The 18,907-nt window shown below is 32.2% G+C and overlaps 1 protein-coding gene and 1 pseudogene across 14 annotated transcripts in view; one reads left to right on the top strand and one right to left on the bottom strand.

Annotated features, from left to right (window-relative positions):
* The window catches only part of LOC105143768 (band 7 protein AGAP004871), a 364,599-nt gene that overhangs the window by 182,073 nt on the left and 163,619 nt on the right, over positions 1-18,907 (bottom strand). The window lies entirely within an intron of this gene.
* Positions 1,390-5,239, top strand: LOC147908415 (general transcription factor II-I repeat domain-containing protein 2-like; annotated as a pseudogene).

Raw genomic sequence — 18,907 nt, 5'->3', positions numbered from 1 at the left:
ATTGATGAATTATTTGCAGGTATCAATGGCGGAAGATACTAAATTCACGAAAATCGATTTGTAACAAGCCTTCTTTTAACTAAGAAAGGGAAGAAGATTGCAAATTGTTAATGTTAAACACTCACGAATCTTTTTAGATGTACGAGAGATTTATGTATGGAGTAGCATCGGTGCCGGCTATTTGACAACGCAAAATCGAGAATATTTTGCGTAAAATTTCAAGGGTTTTAATTTTTCTCGACAATATTAAAGTAACTGGTCTCGACGATGAAACACATTTACACTGCCTAGAATTAGTTTTACAGCATCTAGCCAATGCGAATATTAGGATAAATGAAAGTAAATGTGAACTTTTTAAAGATACTATATATTACTGCGGATATAAAATCAATAAAGACGGAGTACACAAAACTGTATAAAAATGCAAACAATTGACTAATTGCCACGACTGAGTAACGTGGGGGAATTATCTTTTACCTCATTGCATCAATACAATAATAAATTGTATTGCTTGGTCTTTACAAGAAATATTAAAATCTTTGTTAGAATCTTGTTCTTTTTTTTCATTATAAAAACACTGATAATCAACATGTGAGTCAACTGAGTATTTTTGTTCGAATGTAAAACGATTTTTCATATGTCGGGGAGCTTTTAGATTTTGTTCCATTACATAGAACAACAACAGTGATATCTTCGAAGTTGTCAATTAAACTCTTAAAAAATTTGGCACTGATTTTTCAAGATGCAGTAATTGCAACTGACGGAGCGAGAGTAATGATAGACTCAAAAATTGGATTTCTTGGTCAAATAGGCAGCGAGATTTAAAATTCTCTTTTATTGTATAATTCATCAAGAAGCGTTATGTGAGAAAGTAATTAAACTGTGCAATGCAATGCAAGTTATTATAAACCATTGTTAATACCATTAAAGGCGGCCACAAATTTCTTTCGCATAGAAAGTTTCAACACTTTCTCGAAGAGCATAACGCAGTTTATGTATTAGGTACGCAACTATGCATTTTCATCAAAATAACAGCGAAAACTTAGTTGCGCACCTAATAGATGTACCTCTGTATTGAAGTTCGGTGACTTAGTGCAGGAAAATGCCTAGAAAAGTTCTTTGCTATAAGAAAAGAGATCTTACAAGAAACTTTGGATATAAAATTTGATGAATTTAAATCTTTTCTTTAAAATTTAGACTCGCTTTGCGAACTCGTTCTTCTAATGGATTTAACGAACCATTTGAATAATTTAAATCTCCAGCTGCAAAAGACTAATTAAACTATTTCTTAGTTTCACATATTGATTCATTTCGCAAGAAAAATTAACATTGCTCAAATATAACTAATCTGTGCTTCGCGGGTTTTCTCCATGTCTTGGTCCATTCTTGATGTGCCAACGTTTCGTGGGCCTTGCAGTCCACTTCATCAGGGCGAGGAGCAGCCTGATACTCTGCTCAAACATTGCTCTAACATTGCTCAAAGATTATATTTGAAACGTTTTTCATTTTTATCCATCTTGCCAAATTCTCTTCGAAGAATATGACATTAGCTATAATTTTCAAAAACATTTATTTTTATTAGAATCCTAACAAATCAATTTAATACACGTTTTAATGATTTCAAGACACTTAGAAAAGATTTAATCTGATTTGAAAATCCTCTCACTATGCAAATGAAGAACAAGGCCTAAATCTTCAGATAGAACTATGCGATTTGCAATGCGATATTTTTTTAAAAATATGATCAGAAAAGGGTGTTGACTTTTTTTAAATTTTAAATGCATCGCGGTATCCATCTCTCAGAAACTTTGGTCTTCGAATTTTTTGCATGTTTGTCTCTACATATTTATGCGAATGCTCTTTTTCCAAAATGAAAATAATAAAAAATGATAAACGGTCTTCTTTGAGCGACGCATCGTTATCCTCGCTGATACGAATTGATTCTTCCAACATCTCTGTGGATACACCATTATCAGTAGAATTGAGCAAACGACTCAAAAAATAAAAATAATTTTTTTATATAAATAAATTGACTGTTTCTATTTTCTTTGGTCCTTCGATCTTTTAGTATATTTTACGATATAGTTTTGTTTTCCTGCCAAGTTATTAGGTGTTGGAATTAATTCGTAGCGTTTTACAAGTGATGGGAAGTACTTTCATTAATGTATTTTTTAATGCTCATGTGAAATAAATAACATTCTTTCATTAAAAACGCTACGAATTAATTCCAACACCTAATATATTGGATTTAATTCTTGTTTTTGTGGAAGACCTACCGGACCTACTGGGGTAACTCACATTTAAAAAAACGCAACTTACAGAATCTTATGGGTGTTGTGGAAAGCTATTGTCGAAATGTATGTTATCATAAGTAATGTATTAAAAAACTATGTATTAGAAACTATTTAAGATATAAGTATATCATTAAGGAACAATGAATAATAACAATTTTATTATATGTTAATAGTTAAATTATTTAATAAAAAACATGTTTCAATCATAATTTGGCGAAAGGTACGCTCCCAGTATATTTCTGGTATAGGGACGCTCCTGAGTCAGCGTCAAGTGAACGCTCGGCGATCCGGTCGCCGAGCCTCGAGCGGTGTGGGTCGCGCGTCGGAATCGGCTCGAAATGTATAAATCCTTGCGAGCATTGATGTAGTAAATACTCATGAAATCACGATATTGCAGAGCATGCCAATTTCGGTAGATAGGTTAGCGCAGGCTCATTCTAAAAGACACGCAACTAAAAGGCATTCTGGTCGCATTGCGTGAAAAAAGAGAAATTCACGCGAAATTACGTTTCAATATAAATCAGACAGCATTCAGTATACAAAAAAATATTCTTTTCTGTAAGTGTAAAGTCGTTATACCAAACTCTTTACATTGAATGGTTTCTAAAAGAATTACACAAAATCAATTTCGGCATCGCAAAAATGAAGGCGCTTGTGAGAACACTGTTTTGCTAGCCTTGGCTAGATAAGTCCATTGAAAATTTGGCAAATAGCTGCATTATATTGGCATTTAGTTGCAGTATTTATAACTCATACCGCAACGACCCACGAAAATAGAAGTCCACGAATGAGAACCTACTAAAGAATTTTTCGAAAGAGTTCATGTAGACTACGCAGGCCCCTTTATGGACATGTATTTTTTCATACTCATTGATGCTTTTTTTAAATGGCCATTTGTCCACATAGTTAAAGACATTACAGCGAAAAGCACTATCCCGAAATATAAAGTGATTTTCATGGATTTCGGCTATTCGATGATTATGGACAATGGCTGAAATTTTCGATCGTTTTCGATCTGAATTTTTATAATTTCTAACAGGTAACACCAAATGTTACATCCAAATTTACAGCCCCTTCTCATCCAACCACCAACAAACAGATGGAAAGATTCGTTTAGACAATGAAGAATTTTACGAAAAATGTTCATAGATCCGAGAAATAAAGGATTATCATTAAACGAAGCATTACGCAAATTTCTTATATAATATCGAATAACGCCACACTGCTACCGATATTTCCCCGGCTGAATGTATGTTTAAGCGACAAATACGAATACAGTTACACAACTATAGCTTGTGTTCAAACAAACGAGAATTCGCAAGTAATAACGTAAATAAAAAAATTCGTGAATTTTTGGTGGGAGAGGGCGTGAGATGCCATAATTACAAAGCTGCAAAGAAAAATGGAAATTTGGAAAAATTACTCGTCAAGTTGCACTACCGGATAATATTAGAGGATGATCGAGTATGGGAAAGGCATGTTGACTAAATCCTTCGACCCAAGAACAATGAAACAACCCAATAGACGCATATGACTAAATGGACTTCGAAAGGCCAGAAATATTGAATACTCAAGAGCAAGTCACAGTGTCGTAAGAGGATAATAATAACGACGAACTGCCATCCAAATCGGGGGAGATTCATCCATCTTCAGAGGAAGAAACTGGTATGTCGAAACCAGTCAGAGTGCGGACAAGAGATCTTCCAGCACGTAACCGGATACCGCCATCATGAGTAGCGGATTTTTTGGTTGGACCAACCAAAGAAGTAGCCTTTTCTTTTTAGACGGGCAGGAATGTTGTGCAAGATGCTAATTTAAATATACCGCAAAACAATTTAATGATAAGATGGCGTACGATTTGATCGGCGGCGCTTTTCCGTTGCTGCTTCCTCTTCCCAGGATTTATTTTATGTATGTTGGTATCCGGCCGCCAGAATTTGAGAATGTTCATAGACCCGGACATTATAATTAAAGAAAAGATTATTGAGAGTTCTTGACTTTTGTTTTCGAACCTTAAGTTTTATCTGCGAATACACAATAACACTTTAACAACAATATTGTAAAATATCCGATTGGTTCAATTGTCGCTTATCAGCTTTTATTTTGAAAAAAAAAAGAAAAAAACAGAATATGTGTTAGTTCAGGAGTTTCTGTACTTTATAATTATAAAGATAATTTCATGATAACCGTTACATTACTTTTATCAGCACGTGTAAATACCACTTCTTTATTTTCTTTACACCTTGTGTCATATAATTAACCATCTTATTAATTTTCTTGTTAATTTTCGTTTCAGAAATTCTCATATGTGGATTATTGTAGAGAAAGCGATGGAATTCAAAGGTAGCAATATTCCTAATTTTAAATCAATTTTAGTTAAATAATCAATACTTTCGATATCCTTGATAAATTCTTTGATTGTGTGTACCTTATTGGGAATCTGGATGACTAAATTTACTACACATTTGCAATAAACAAAAGACAGTCGGAGAGATAATTATGTCGGTCAAATTAAATTTTAGCCGTCGCTTATAATTTCTTAAAAAGTTATTAGCAAAAAAGTTCATCAATAAAACTTAACTTTTGTACACGACTGCGTTCTGATGAAACAAATTTCCTGCTTTAATAGCGCAAAATATTTTTTTATATAATTTTTAGTATAATTTTTGTGTCTTTAGAGCAGAGAATTTGTCCGAATTTCTATGCTTATATGTGGAATCTTACGATCGTAATCTGTCGATCATAAACAGATGATACTGGTTAATTTTGCCTACGTAAATGTTATATCTGAGGAATTTTTGCATGATATTTTATCTTTCACGTTGAAACAAGCATACATGAATAATCGGAAACGTGAGATTCGGAATAGATTTGGTTAAATCATAAGGTAATTTTATATTTTAACAAATAAATGAGGTTATATATTATGAAATATTTGTGACATATATATCAATCGTTATAGGAATTTGGGCGACGGCGACGTAGTCGTGTTTACAGTTACAGTGTTTATTTTCGCGAAATGTTAGATTCAAACTTCTATCCATATAAAAAGAATGGAAATATCAATTATGCATAATAAAATTTTTTCTGCTTTACAAACTCAAATTCTTTGTTTTAAAATCACATTTTTTAAATAAACTTTTTGTTAACAATTTTTTAAGAAACAACAGCTAAAATTTGTTCAAGGTCACTCGGAGTTATGACCTTGACAATATATGTCAAGGTCAAAGTCATTAGAGGATAGTCCCTTATGCTGCATAATTACCCTAAATTTTAATAATTTCATTTGATTCTTAGTTGTCATATCTCAGTTTATTATACGTTGAAAACATATTTATGATTGCTCCTATGGATATGATCCCACATTGTAGACACATTTAATAATCAATATAAAAGACTTAAATTTACAGTAGAATATGAGGAAAACCATTTTATTTAAACTTTTTTGAGCTATATCTGTCATTAACAGAGATAAAAAAATCATTATTATTGACCACAATATTGATCACAAAAATTATTTTCAAATAGATATTTATCCTTTTTCTCAAATCACATGTCATAAAAAAACTATATTCGAGTTAGTTGATAGGGCCGTTTTGTTATCCAACCCATCTTTTTACAGAAAGAACTTGAAATCCGTTATTGAAATTTTAATAAACAATGGTTATTCTCTGAACATGATTTAACCACATCAATTAATCCATATCAAAAAGAATTAAAAATTTAGCAGTCAACAGTTCTGTAATGACAATTGAAAGTAATACTGAAAATGAAGATGTAATAACAAACAACATAATTGTGTTTCTATACATTAAATCCATTACGAATAAGATTCCGAATGTTATAAATAAATCAAAAACTATGGATGTCTTAACAAATTGGATAGATTTATCAATGATGCACAAAAATAAAACTCAACATCAAGAAAATAACAATGTAATTTATGAAATTAATTGCAATGAGTGTGATGTCTTTTATGTCAGACAAATGAAAAGATAGCTTTATAATAGAATAAAAAAAACATCATAATAATACAAGATTAAATCAGTCCAAACACTCAGTGAAACACATTATTGGTTCAAATCATAGTTTTGATTGAGAAAATTTGTCGAAACTTTAGATCATGAGACGAATTTCCGAAAAAGAACAATTTCGAAAATGATTCACATAAAAGAACAAAAAAAGACATAAATTTAATGAAGAATACTTTGAGTTATTGAATGGACCTTATTTTAACATACTTGATCCTTTCCAAAACGTCTGACAATCAATAGCTGTTTTATTATACAGACAGTTTTTTATTTTGATTCAATAGACTATTCTGTAAATTAACATAAGTCTGAACAAATCATTGTAACTTCTTCCTCATTATCTAATTATGTTACTCATTTAATCATAATTTGACATTTAATTATGCAGAATATATTATAATAGAATAGTTGTTGATGAAAACCTCGATCGAATTATCGGTTTTTTATGAAATTGTGACTGAGCCGGATTCTCAACAACAACCGAAGGATTTAGGAAAACACACTTTTATATTTTGGATTTCTGACTTGATATTTATTTTGACTCATAATATTTTAACGCACTAATAAATATTAAGATTAGCTCAGAGTGATAATTTTTATTATTTATTATGTATGTTCGATGACTTTTTAAGGGGTTATAAAAATGTTATTATTTATTATCACTGAGGAAGACTTTGTAAGTCGAAACGTTTGAATTTTATATTATTGTACAAGTAATTAAAATAAATTTCATCTTATGAATTAATTGTAGCTCATTAAAAAGCCTTAATATTAATTATATTGTGTTGTATTTATACAAGCTTATTGTTTTATATTTCATTAAATAGTTTCAGTAATCTATGCAAAATCGGAGAAAATAAAATCAAAATGCACAAAGATGTATCTTGCGAAATTGCAGCATTTTTGCTGTACCTATGAATGTAATTAACATAACCGCTGTTTCTTTATCAGTTTATAATTTCTCCACCACAGATGACGCGACATTACGTATAATAACAAACATATTTAAATGGTCCATCCATTGCACCGATCTATCGATAGCATACTTACCTAAGATATGAAACAAATAAAATGACGAATTTTTATTCCAATTATTATAAATATTTCCTAATTTTTATATTCTATATATGTTTTCTATTTTTATCTTCTTATATTTATTTATATTTTTATTTGTTTATTTTTATGTGTGTATATATACAGCGCATCTCAGAATTGGCATATACCGCCAATTACCAACTTATTCTCTACGAAATTCTAAAACGAAAAGCTGAATGGTGAGCTATTGAGGTTAATGAATGGGAATCACGCGTGGAATTCAAGCGATCAGGGTCGGTACTAGGGCTATTTATTTACTTCAAAGACTTCGACATTCAAAATTTTAAAGTTTCGACATTAAAATCTTGATGATTCGAAGTTTTGAAGGTTTCGGAGCTTTGAATCTTCGAAATTTCAAAACTTCGATACTTCAAATTTCGTAGCTTCAAACAATCAAAATGATATTATTAATTCTCTCTCTCTCTCTCTCTCTCTCTCTCTCTCTCCCCCTCTATTACTATTAATTCAATATAATAGTAATAGTATCACAATAAATGCACACATTCACATAATTATACCAAATCTAAAATGAAATGTTGAATGTTGTAATTACATCGTTAAATTAAAGAAATATATAAATTTAATCATTTTTATTGATTGTACTTAAACTTTCCGTTCTTCATTTTGTTTTATGCTGAGTAACACTTATTGTTAGTGAAGTCAAAATGTTCACGTTAATTTGTTATAATTTTATTCCTTCATTTCAAAATATTTTTACTTTCTTAATCTTCTTAATCTTCTTAATCTTCTTAAGTCCCTGTTTCAGCAAAAGCAAAAAAATAACATTTGGAAAGAACTGAAGAAAAAAAAAATATTTCTGACATAAAAAGTACATTGCAAAAATCAATTTTGCAACCAATTGTTATAAATAAGTAAATAAAAGTTAGTTGCAAGGAAAACTTAATTACATCAATAAATTTCGGAATAATTACTAAAGAAGCATGTAAAACTTTTTTTTAAATTGTTTATTTTGTTATATTTGTTTTTGTTATATTGTATTCACACAGATTCGAATTTACATTTTGCATAAATTTATTTCATCATAATAATCGATATTGTTTTAGACCTTTCAGAAATCATAGCTACTTATAAACTTTGTATTTCTTATGTTTATTTTGATTCTTGTGTTTATTGTAATTTATTAATATATTATCATATTCATGTGATTCATTTTATATTTTAATCACTTTCCTCGATTTTAAAATTCTATCTCGATTTTCCGTTCTCCAAAATTATTTTATATTTAAGAAAATTTACAATTCGTTAAGTCGAAATGTTCATATTAATTTATTATTCTTTATTCATTCATTTAAAATAAAATTATTTTTATTTTTTTAATTTTCTTAATTGAAATGTTTTATTGAGCATTGTTTTTTTTTACAAGTGTATCAAGTTTGACTCAATCTAATGATTAATATGTAATATTTTTTTAGAATCAAATTTAAATAATGGGCTATCGAAATTAAAAAATCAAAAATATAGTGCTACGGACAATGAGAACTTTACACAGCGCGGGAGTTGTTGCGCAATTTATATAATAGTTATAAACTCTTCACATAATGTATTGGAAACAACTTTTCAATACAGGCTTAATTCGTACATTTCGATTTACTTTGAATCTTCAGCAAATTCGTAGAATATAATATATATATCCAATGGTTCTGCCAATACATATATTAGATTCTACGAATTTGCTGAAAATGGATTGAAATAAACCGAAATGTGCGAATGAAGTCTATATTGAAAAGTCGTTGTTTCTAATACATTATGTGAAGAGTTTATGACTATTATATAAATTGCGCAACAACTTCCACGCTGTGTAAAACTCTTAGGCTAATTCTACAATGTACTTTTTGTTTTGTATTTCTTGCTGTTTGTCTTTTGTTTTATTGACCAAAAAGGCAAGAGACAAACAGCAAGAAACAGGAAACAAAGAGCTCATTGTATTTAGAATTAGTTTCATTGTCCGTAGCACTATATTTTTGGTTTTGTATTTATGAAATGTAGGATTTTCTTTATATATGAACGTTTGTCTCCCTGTTTTCGTTTTTGACATAACCTCGTTTATAGTCGTATTGTCCATTGCCAGAGTCACATTTCAACAAACAAGATTTTCTCAAAAGTGTTCCATTTTGTTATTTGTTTTGAATTTCGTAAGGATATGAATTCAACCGATATTCATGTAATTTTTTTATATGAGTATAAACTTGGTATAATAATGCTGCAAAAGCTGCACGCAATATAAACCAAGCATTTGGGGAGAATACTGTTAACGATCGAAAAGTGCAGCGTTGGTTTGAAAAATTTCGGTCTGGTGATTTTTCCCTACAAAATGAACCGCGTGGAAGACCCAAAACGTCTGTGAAAAATGATGCTCTGAAAGCATTGATGGAAACGAATCCAACTGTATCTACAAGGGAACTTGCTACCAGAATGAAAGTTGACCATACAACGATATTGCGACATCTTTCTGAAATTGGCAAAGTGAAAAAAATGGATAAATGGGTACCGCACGAACTAACCGAGCGAAATAAGCTGGATCAATTGAATGTATGCTCATCATTACTAACCCGATTTCATTGAGAGCCATTTTTCGATCGGATTATTACTTGTGATGAAAAATGGATTTTTTACGACAATAGGAAAAGGTGTGCTCGATGGCTTGATAGAAATGAAGCTTGTGCTCATACTCCAAGGCCATCACTTCATCCACGGAAAATTTTAATAACAGTTTGGTGGAATGTGACTGGAGTAATTCATTACTCATTCCTTCGAACTAGGGAGACAATTACAGCCCAAAAGTATTGCCAGTACATTGACGAAATGCATGAAAAATTAAAAATTATACGCTCATCACTTGTTGATCGGCATGGCCCAATACTTCTCCACGCAACGCTCGGCCGCATACGTCGTGTAAAACAATTGCGAAATTAAATGAATTAAAATATGAAATTTTGCAGCACCCAGCTTATTCACCGGATTTTTCGCCAACCGACTTTCATTTTTTAAACATTTAGAACAGTTTTTAAACACGGGCTAAACAGTATGAAAATGAAAACAGAAAATGAAAACTAAAAAATTCCATATCAGAGTTTATTGATTCTAAAGATCAGAATTTCTTTAAGACAGGTATCTATGCAATCTCGTATCTATAAAATCTCGTTGGGAAAAGTGTATTGAAACAAATGGAGCATATTTTGATTAAATAAACAGCTTTTGAAAAAAGATATGCAGTTTTATATATTCACTTAAAAATCCGACATTTCACCAACCTAATAATATTCCCAAATGTTTTTAAGAATATCAGTCTTTATGCATATACTATATGTTAACTAATTTTTTTTATTTATAATATTTTTAACATGTATAAAGGGCATAACCGAATAAGCGTATGAAAAATGCCCTCAATCTAAATTCAATTTTGAGTACTTCACATTGTTAAGCTTGATAAAAGATTACTTTACATAAAATTTTAATCTGCTAGACTTATCCTTATGTAGTAGTAATGGTGAGAAACGTCAATTTCAATTTTTTATTTTTATTTTCTTACCATGTGGATTAAAAAATAAAAAAAAATCTGACATATTTTTTGGCATGATATTATATATGAAAAGAATTTTTTTTAGATTTTTGACAAAAAATTTAAATTTTAAAAAATGAAAAAATTTTTAATGAATGTTCCTTATTGAAAATATTTGCATATTATCTTCAAAAAATTATGAATTAATTATTCCATGATGAATGCAATACGTCGTATTCAGATTTTGTAAAGGTGGAGCATTGTTTCAAAAATTAAAAATCAGTTTTTTAATATTCTTTATTTGTATTTTCCTGCCAAAAATGTATTTAGTATAATATTATTATATTTATACATATATTATTATAATTATACATTATTTTTAAATATTTCATATAATATGACATGTGTAATCAGAAGTAATCGATTTTTTAAATGAAATTATAGGAAAAAATATATATATCGATTTTTTAAATGAAATTATAAGAAAAAAATATACATTTTATTTTTTTATATTTAATTATTATACTAACGTCGTTTATATCAAATTTGTGTGTACCTCAATTAATATGTTGTAAGATTTCATATAATGATCAAGTTTTTTTACATTGACTTACATTATTTGAATTCTCATATTTAAATGTTTATGTCACACTTTCAAAAGAATGTAAATTACCATCTCTCTCTCTCTCTCTCTCTCTCTTTCTCTCTCTCTCTCTCTCCCTCTCTCAAATGATAGTGAGCATAAAGTTATCTTTTCGAGAGAGAGAGAGAGAGAGAGAGAGAGAGAGGGAGGAGAAAGGCAGAGAGAGAGAGAGAGAGGGAGAGAGAAAGAATGATAATTTACATTCTTTTTGAAGTGTGATATAAACGTTTAAATATGAGAATTCAAATATTGTAAATCATTGTAAAAAAACTTGATCACTGCAGGAAATCTCAAACATATTAATTGAGATACACAAAAATTATTTGACACAAATGACGTTAGTATAATAATTAAATATAAAGAAATTAAATGTATATTTTTTTTTATACTATTAGGTGTTGGAATTAATTCGTAGCGTTTTACAAGTGATGGGAAGTACTTTCATTAATGTATTTTTTAATGCTCATGTGAAATAAATAACATTCTTTCATTAAAAAACGCTACGAATTAATTCCAACACCTAATACAATTTCACTTAAAAATTCGGTTACTTCTATTTGCCATATTGTATAAAATATTTCAAAATAATAAAATAAAATAAAATATCGATAATTATAATAATATATTTAGAAATATAACAATATTATATTCTTGAAGCTTCCACGAGAGCTTTCTATATAAAGATTATGCGTTTCGCGGATTTCCTCCGTATCCAAATCTATTCTTGGAATACCAACCTTTCATGAACCTTGCAGTCCACTTCATCAGGATTCAGCCTGATACTGAACTATTCCTCTGGGCTGTTTCTTTTATATTATGTTATTTATTGGAGTGGCGGGGGGAGAGATGGGAGAAATTGGTCGGTCTTCAATAACCGAGAGAATGGTTTTCTATATTTTTTTTATGTTGTAACCATTATCTCTATTTAGATTGTTAGGGTGTTTGTGTCTATGGTTTCGCTATACTTCCTTGGAAAGTATGATGTAATGTTGGCTATTGTGGTCAACAGTATTTGATGGCCTGTTTCGATGTTGTGTTCTGATAATGCTGACTGCGTGGTGTGTTTTAGCCTAACATCACGTTGGTGTTCTTCTATGCGTAGGTTGACCATTCTCCCGGTTTCTCCAATGTATACTTGCAGGAATAAGTAATATTTTGTATATTTCTGCGGAGCTGAGTGGAGGTCTTTGATCTTTAGGATTTCCTAAGATTTGTTCTATCTTTTTGGGTGGTTTGAAGACAGTTTGGATATTGTGTTTGTTTAATATCCTGCCAATTCGATCTGTTGTTTCTTTGACATATGGGAGAATGGATAGAATCTTTTCATCTGATTGTGTATCTGAGACCGTTATCTTGTTTGCATGTTTACTGATTATTTTGGTTATGTCTTTTTCGTCATGTCCGTTTTTCTATAAGATTTAGATGGTTTAGTTCTGTTTGTAGATGTTCTTTGTCAGAGATGATGAAAGCTCTATGGAGTTAATTGCAGACTGTTTTTGTGCTGGGTGGTGGTGCGACTTGGCATGTAGGTATCTATCTATCGTGTTGGTTTTTTGTACACTTAATGGCCTAAGATATCGTCAGCTTTTTTAGAGACAGGAACATCTAGAAAGGAGAGTTTTCCATTTTCTTCTATGTTTATAGCGAAGTGGATATTTAGATATTGATTGTTGAGGAAAATTGGGAGTTTACAGAGTTCGGGTCTGACGTCTCTCCATATCACAAATGCGTCGTTTACATAACGGAACTAAACTTCTGGTTTTTTGGATGTTTTTCTGAGGAAAACCCTCTTTCTCAAAATGCTTCATGAAGATGTTGGCAATTATAGGAAAAATAGGAGAGCCCATTGCCGCTCCTGAAGTTTGATCATAAAATTGGTTGTTATAAGAAAAGTATGATTGTTAAGCAGTGCTCTGCGGGATGAAATCGGAGGACTTCATATGAAGTCTTTATTATTTTTAATGTGTCTTTTATTGGGACCTATGTGAAAAGGGATTCTACGTCGAAACTTACAAACAGATTTATAGGTTGTAGTCGGATTTTTTGGATCTTTTGTAACTCAAGTCCTTTGAGTTAGTTATGTGTGATTCGGATTTTTCACTATCTTCGAATCATCCAAAAAGATAGGATAAATCTTATGAAATCCTATCAGGTATGTAAATATGAAACCGGAATTTTTTAATAGAAAATACACGTTTATTGCATAAAAATGATAAAAAATATTTTATTCGAAGTATTGCCCATCGCTAGCTATACATTTTTCCCACCTGTCTGACAATTTATGGATGTCACGCCAAAAAAATTGTTGCTCTTTTGAGCCAAACCAGTCATCTAACCATTTTCGTACATCTTCGTAAGAAGTGAAGCGCTGCTGAGCAAGTGCGTGTCCCATCGATGCAAATAAGTAGTAATTGGACGGAGCCAAGTCTGGTGAGTAAGCCGCATGCGAAAATATTTCCCAACCAAACACCTCAATCGTTTCCTTGACCAGTTTTGCTGTGTGTGATGGTGCATTATCATGAAGTAAAATCACTTTGTGTTGTCTTTTTTGATATTCTGGTCGTTTTTCACGCAAAGCTTGATTCAAATTGATCATTTGTTGTTGGTAGCATTCAGTATTAACGGTTTCGCCAGGTTTTAGCAGCTCATAATAGATCACACCTTTCTGATCCCACCAAACACAGAGCATTGTCTTCCGTCCATAGCGATTTGGCCTTGCAGTCGATGTCGATGGTTCGCCTGGAGTTACCCATGATCTTTTACGCTTAGAATTCTCAAAATATATCCACTTTTCATCGCCAGTCACAATTCGATGGAGAAATGACTTTCTTTTGTACCTGACGAGCAGCATTTCGCAAGTGATTTTTCGGTTCTCCTGCTGTCTTTCATTCAGTTTATGTGGAATCCATTTTCCCATCTTTCCCATGGAAAATCAAACGTATAGAGACGGCTTCTCGTGTCACATTCAATTGAGCCGTGAGTTGTTGTTGAGTATGAGCGTCATCCTCATCCAACAATGCTTGCAATTCGTTGTCTTCAAACTTTTTCGGTGATTTTCTACGTTCTTCGTTTCTCACGTCAAAATCGCCACTTTTGAATTTTTTAAACCACTCAAAGCACTGTGATTTACCAAGAGCATATTCACCATAAGCTTCGACAAGCATTCGCTTCTGCAGCAGTTTTCTTCAAATGGTAACAGAAAATCGATACTGTCCGCAAATCCAGGCACAAAATTTGACATGTTCAACGCTATTACAAACTATACTGTTGTATGAAACTTGTATTGTTGTGAGTTGAAAATCTTTGTCAGAACAAGGAAATGGCATCAATGACGCGGTCTGACGGCTACTACATTGACAGCTATGGCCATCTATTGGTAAATTCCGGTTTTATATTTACATACCTGGTAAAGATCAAAGATCTCCACCCAGTCCCGCAGGAGTATACAAAATACCTTGTTCCTGCGGTATACATTGGGCAAGTATACATTGGAGAAACTGGGAAAATGTTCAACTTACGCAAAAAAACACCAACGTGATGTCAGGTAAAAACACGCCATACAGTCAACATTATAAGAACACAACATCGAAACAGGACATCAAATAGTGTTTGATCACAATAACCAACATTACATCATACTTTCCAAGAAAGAATAGAGAAGCCATAAAGATACAAAAACACCCTAACAATCTAAATAGAGATAATGACTACACATAAAAAAAATATGAAAAACCATTCTCCCGATTATTGAAGATAGACCAATTTCCTCCACCTCTCCCCCCCCTCCCCCTCCACACCCACGATTCTCTTATATCCCCTCACCACTCCAACAAATAATGTAATAGAAAAAGAACGGCCCGGAGGAACAGCTCAGTATTAGGCTGATCCGATAAAGCGAACTGAAACAAAGTTCACGAAACATTGGCATTCTACAATGGATTGGAGGAATTCCTCTGGACACAGAGGAAACCCACAAAACAATAACCTTTATAATAATATTATATTAATTACATTTCTGGCGAAAAATAAAGAATATTAAAAAACTGATTTTTAATTTTTGAAACAATGCTCCACGTCTTTAAGAAATCTGAATACGATATATTTCATTCGTCATGAAATGATTAATTCACCATAATTTTTTGAAGACAGTACTCAAATATTTTTAATAAAAAATATTCATAAATAATTTTTTTTCATTTTTTTATATTCATATTTTTCATTAAAATTTTTTTTAATTATAATGTTATGCTGAAATATATCAAATTTTTTCAAATGACAAACAGGGAAAGATCCTTTGCTTAAAGATGACCATTGTGGAGTTGTTTATAAAATAAATTGTTTTAATTGTGAATCTTCTTATGTTGGCCAAACAAAAAGAAAATTAAAAACTCGAATAAAAGAACATACGGCTGACTTAAGAAAATCCACTTCTGAGATTTCAATGGTTTCACGTCACCAGTTGAATGAGATGCACGAAATGGACTGGGATAATATCAGAATTTTAGACACGGAACAATCTTTAATAAAAAGAAGAATTTCTGAAATACATATTAAAAGCCAAATAAGTAGTATCAATAAGCAAAGTGACACCGAAGTTTGCCCGATGTTTATCTGCCTTTTCTAAAGAAAGATCTCTCTCACTCTTAATAAATAATTTTAGAACATCTAAAAATTTTGACACAAATATATAAATAGTGATAACATACATGCTATGACAAAAATAACACACAATGTCACGACAAATTTCCATCTGTGTAAAGGATGTACTTAAGATTCATCAAAAAGTTTTTTTGCTGTAAAACAGATAACGATTCTATGCTCATACTTTTCTACTTGAAAATATTAATGATAGGTTAATTTTTAAATTAGAAATTCTTGTTCTACATAATCTGAAATATGACAATTGGTACTGCAACATTATTTGTACAATGCACCTTCACATGATGAAAGAACACGTTTAAATATAATTATTTTACATGACTATTGAATATAAAATGTCAGATATTTGTAATTTTACGTTTTAAGAATATTGTGAATTTACTGAAGATGGCCAGATTGTGGCCGAAACTTTTAATGTTTTATTAATGATAATTAAATGTCACAAATAACATCTTCTGCTGGTTTTTATGTTCTTCTTTTCATAAGTTTTTCAAATTTTTTTTAATTTACATGGTAGGAAAATAAGAATAAAAAATTGAAATTGACGTTTTTCACTATTACTACTACGAGTACATGGCTAAGTTTAGCAGATTGAAATTTTATGTAAAATAATCTTTCACATTGTGTTGTACTCAAAATTGAATTTAATTTGTGGGCATTTTTCATATGCTTATTTAGCTATGCTTTTTACTATTCGTACTTTTCAAAGACATCATAAAATCGAAGCTTTGAAGACATCTTAAATTTCGAAGCTTCAAAGTCAAAAGTAACAGCTCTAGTCTGTACGACGGAAATTGGCGCGAGGCACTTCAGACACTTTTTATTATGTCAAAGCGTGTTTCTCATTACTCTGCCTTGCATTTAATCTAATTAATTAGTTAAAAATTGTTTAAAATACATCAATTTAAAAATTGTTTAAACATCGGTAAATTATTTGAAACAATCTAACTTTTGCACGTCAAATTGTCGGTTCGGAAAGCAAAAAAGACTCGAACGGTAAGGAGAGAGGCGGAAAGATAAAGATACGGTTTTATTATGAATAATGCGTTTAATCGATATAGATATATATAAAGCAAAAAGTGTATATGTGTCGGATTTGTACAATATGTGTTCGTGCGCGAATTGTGTATGTGTATGATGTGACAATTTTTATCAATCATTGTCGAAAATCGTTAGCAGGGGAATTGCGCATCCTCCCGGTGAACGCGCGTGTGAGCGCACCTGCGAACGTGCGCTACTTTCTTAATTATTTGTTTTTGTTCAATTTTTTCGTTAAGAATTTTTTTTCTTTAGTGGTTAGCCCCACGTTTAGAATCCACGGACCGTGCTCGGTAGTTGCAATTTCATACTGTAACTGTGCTGTCTCCACCATTGAGGAAAGGAAGACTGCAACGCCAAGAAGAGAGAAGAGGCGACGCCGCGCGTGAAGGACACCACAGATCGTACCATTTCATATATTTGTGTTATTATATATACAGCTGTTACCTCGAAGCTTTACATCGCACACCCTTTAAAGAATGCGACGGAACGAGAGAACTCCCGGCCACCGGAGGAACATTACAGACACCAGGGGACATATATCCTTGACGCGGAACCAATGGAAGAGCAGTCCGGACATCCCGCGCCAGCCCAAAAAATTTAGGGACCTCAGGTGAAAAAGGCTCAAGAAAAATTGAATTGCGCGATCTAAGACGCGGCCCGCGAGAACCTGTGCGGCACGCGCTGGAGGCGTAATTGATAGGAGTCAATCAGCGTGACGGTCCCCATAAGGGGAGGAGGGAGGAAGGGGCCGAACGGCCTGCGTGAATCTGCTCCCGGGACTCATTCTGTGGCTGAGCCCGACAATTGTAAGAAGATGTGCGCTTTCTCCTGCCGACGACGTTATGGCGAAAAGATTAGAGATCGCTGTCGAAAGTTGTCATGTGCGGAGTAGCTGAGAATCTTCTATCCGAGGGTAAGACAAGCGTCGCCGTCACTGTAGCTGCCGATCCGAGTTCGTAGCTTCGGGTGGATCACATGTAAAAAAAACTCGCGTGGCGGTAAACGGTCCATTTAATGACCGTCGTGTGAATCCATGAAATTGTGAGACACGTGCTATCCTCTCAAGCATTGTTATTAGGTGAATTACTAGTTGTCGAGTCGCACTCATCTCTCGTGCCAGTCGAGTCATTTTAGGCTTTCGTTTCGTCTTGTATCATTTGTGTCGTGCCGAAACGATTATTATGATCGTACGCGCTTTCGAATTAACGTTCGGCTTCGCAACAATGTTACCCTCTCGGATGTATTCCTTAGGATACAAGTTCTTGCACGCTATCAAAAAATCTTGTGGATAGTCGGTTGTCGTTTATCAGTCACTTCCTAAGATGACCGCGAAGAGAAATAAAAGTTCGTAGTATAAACTATGGTTGCCGCCCGGCGTTAGAAGTGAGTCGTTATTATCATTTGTGAATGCAGATTATATCGAGTCCAGCAGAGGAAGCAAAGCTCCGGATATCGCATATACACGATCCCTTAAATTCAATTGTTCTTTATTTCATTATTACTTGATATGTGATTCTTACAGTCTATCTCTCTCGCTCTCCGATAATTTTCTCACCTTTAACAATTCACCCCTGCCATCGCGAATTAATTGCGAATAATAATTTAAAAAAATTAAAGAGTAGCA

Source organism: Acromyrmex echinatior, chromosome 10 (assembly GCF_024713525.1).
Source record: "Acromyrmex echinatior isolate Ae372 chromosome 10, ASM2471352v2, whole genome shotgun sequence".
In the NCBI taxonomy this organism is placed as follows: Eukaryota; Metazoa; Arthropoda; class Insecta; order Hymenoptera; family Formicidae; genus Acromyrmex; species Acromyrmex echinatior.
The sequence above is the reverse complement of the archived record's forward strand: the minus strand, read 5'-3'. Positions and strand labels throughout refer to the sequence as shown.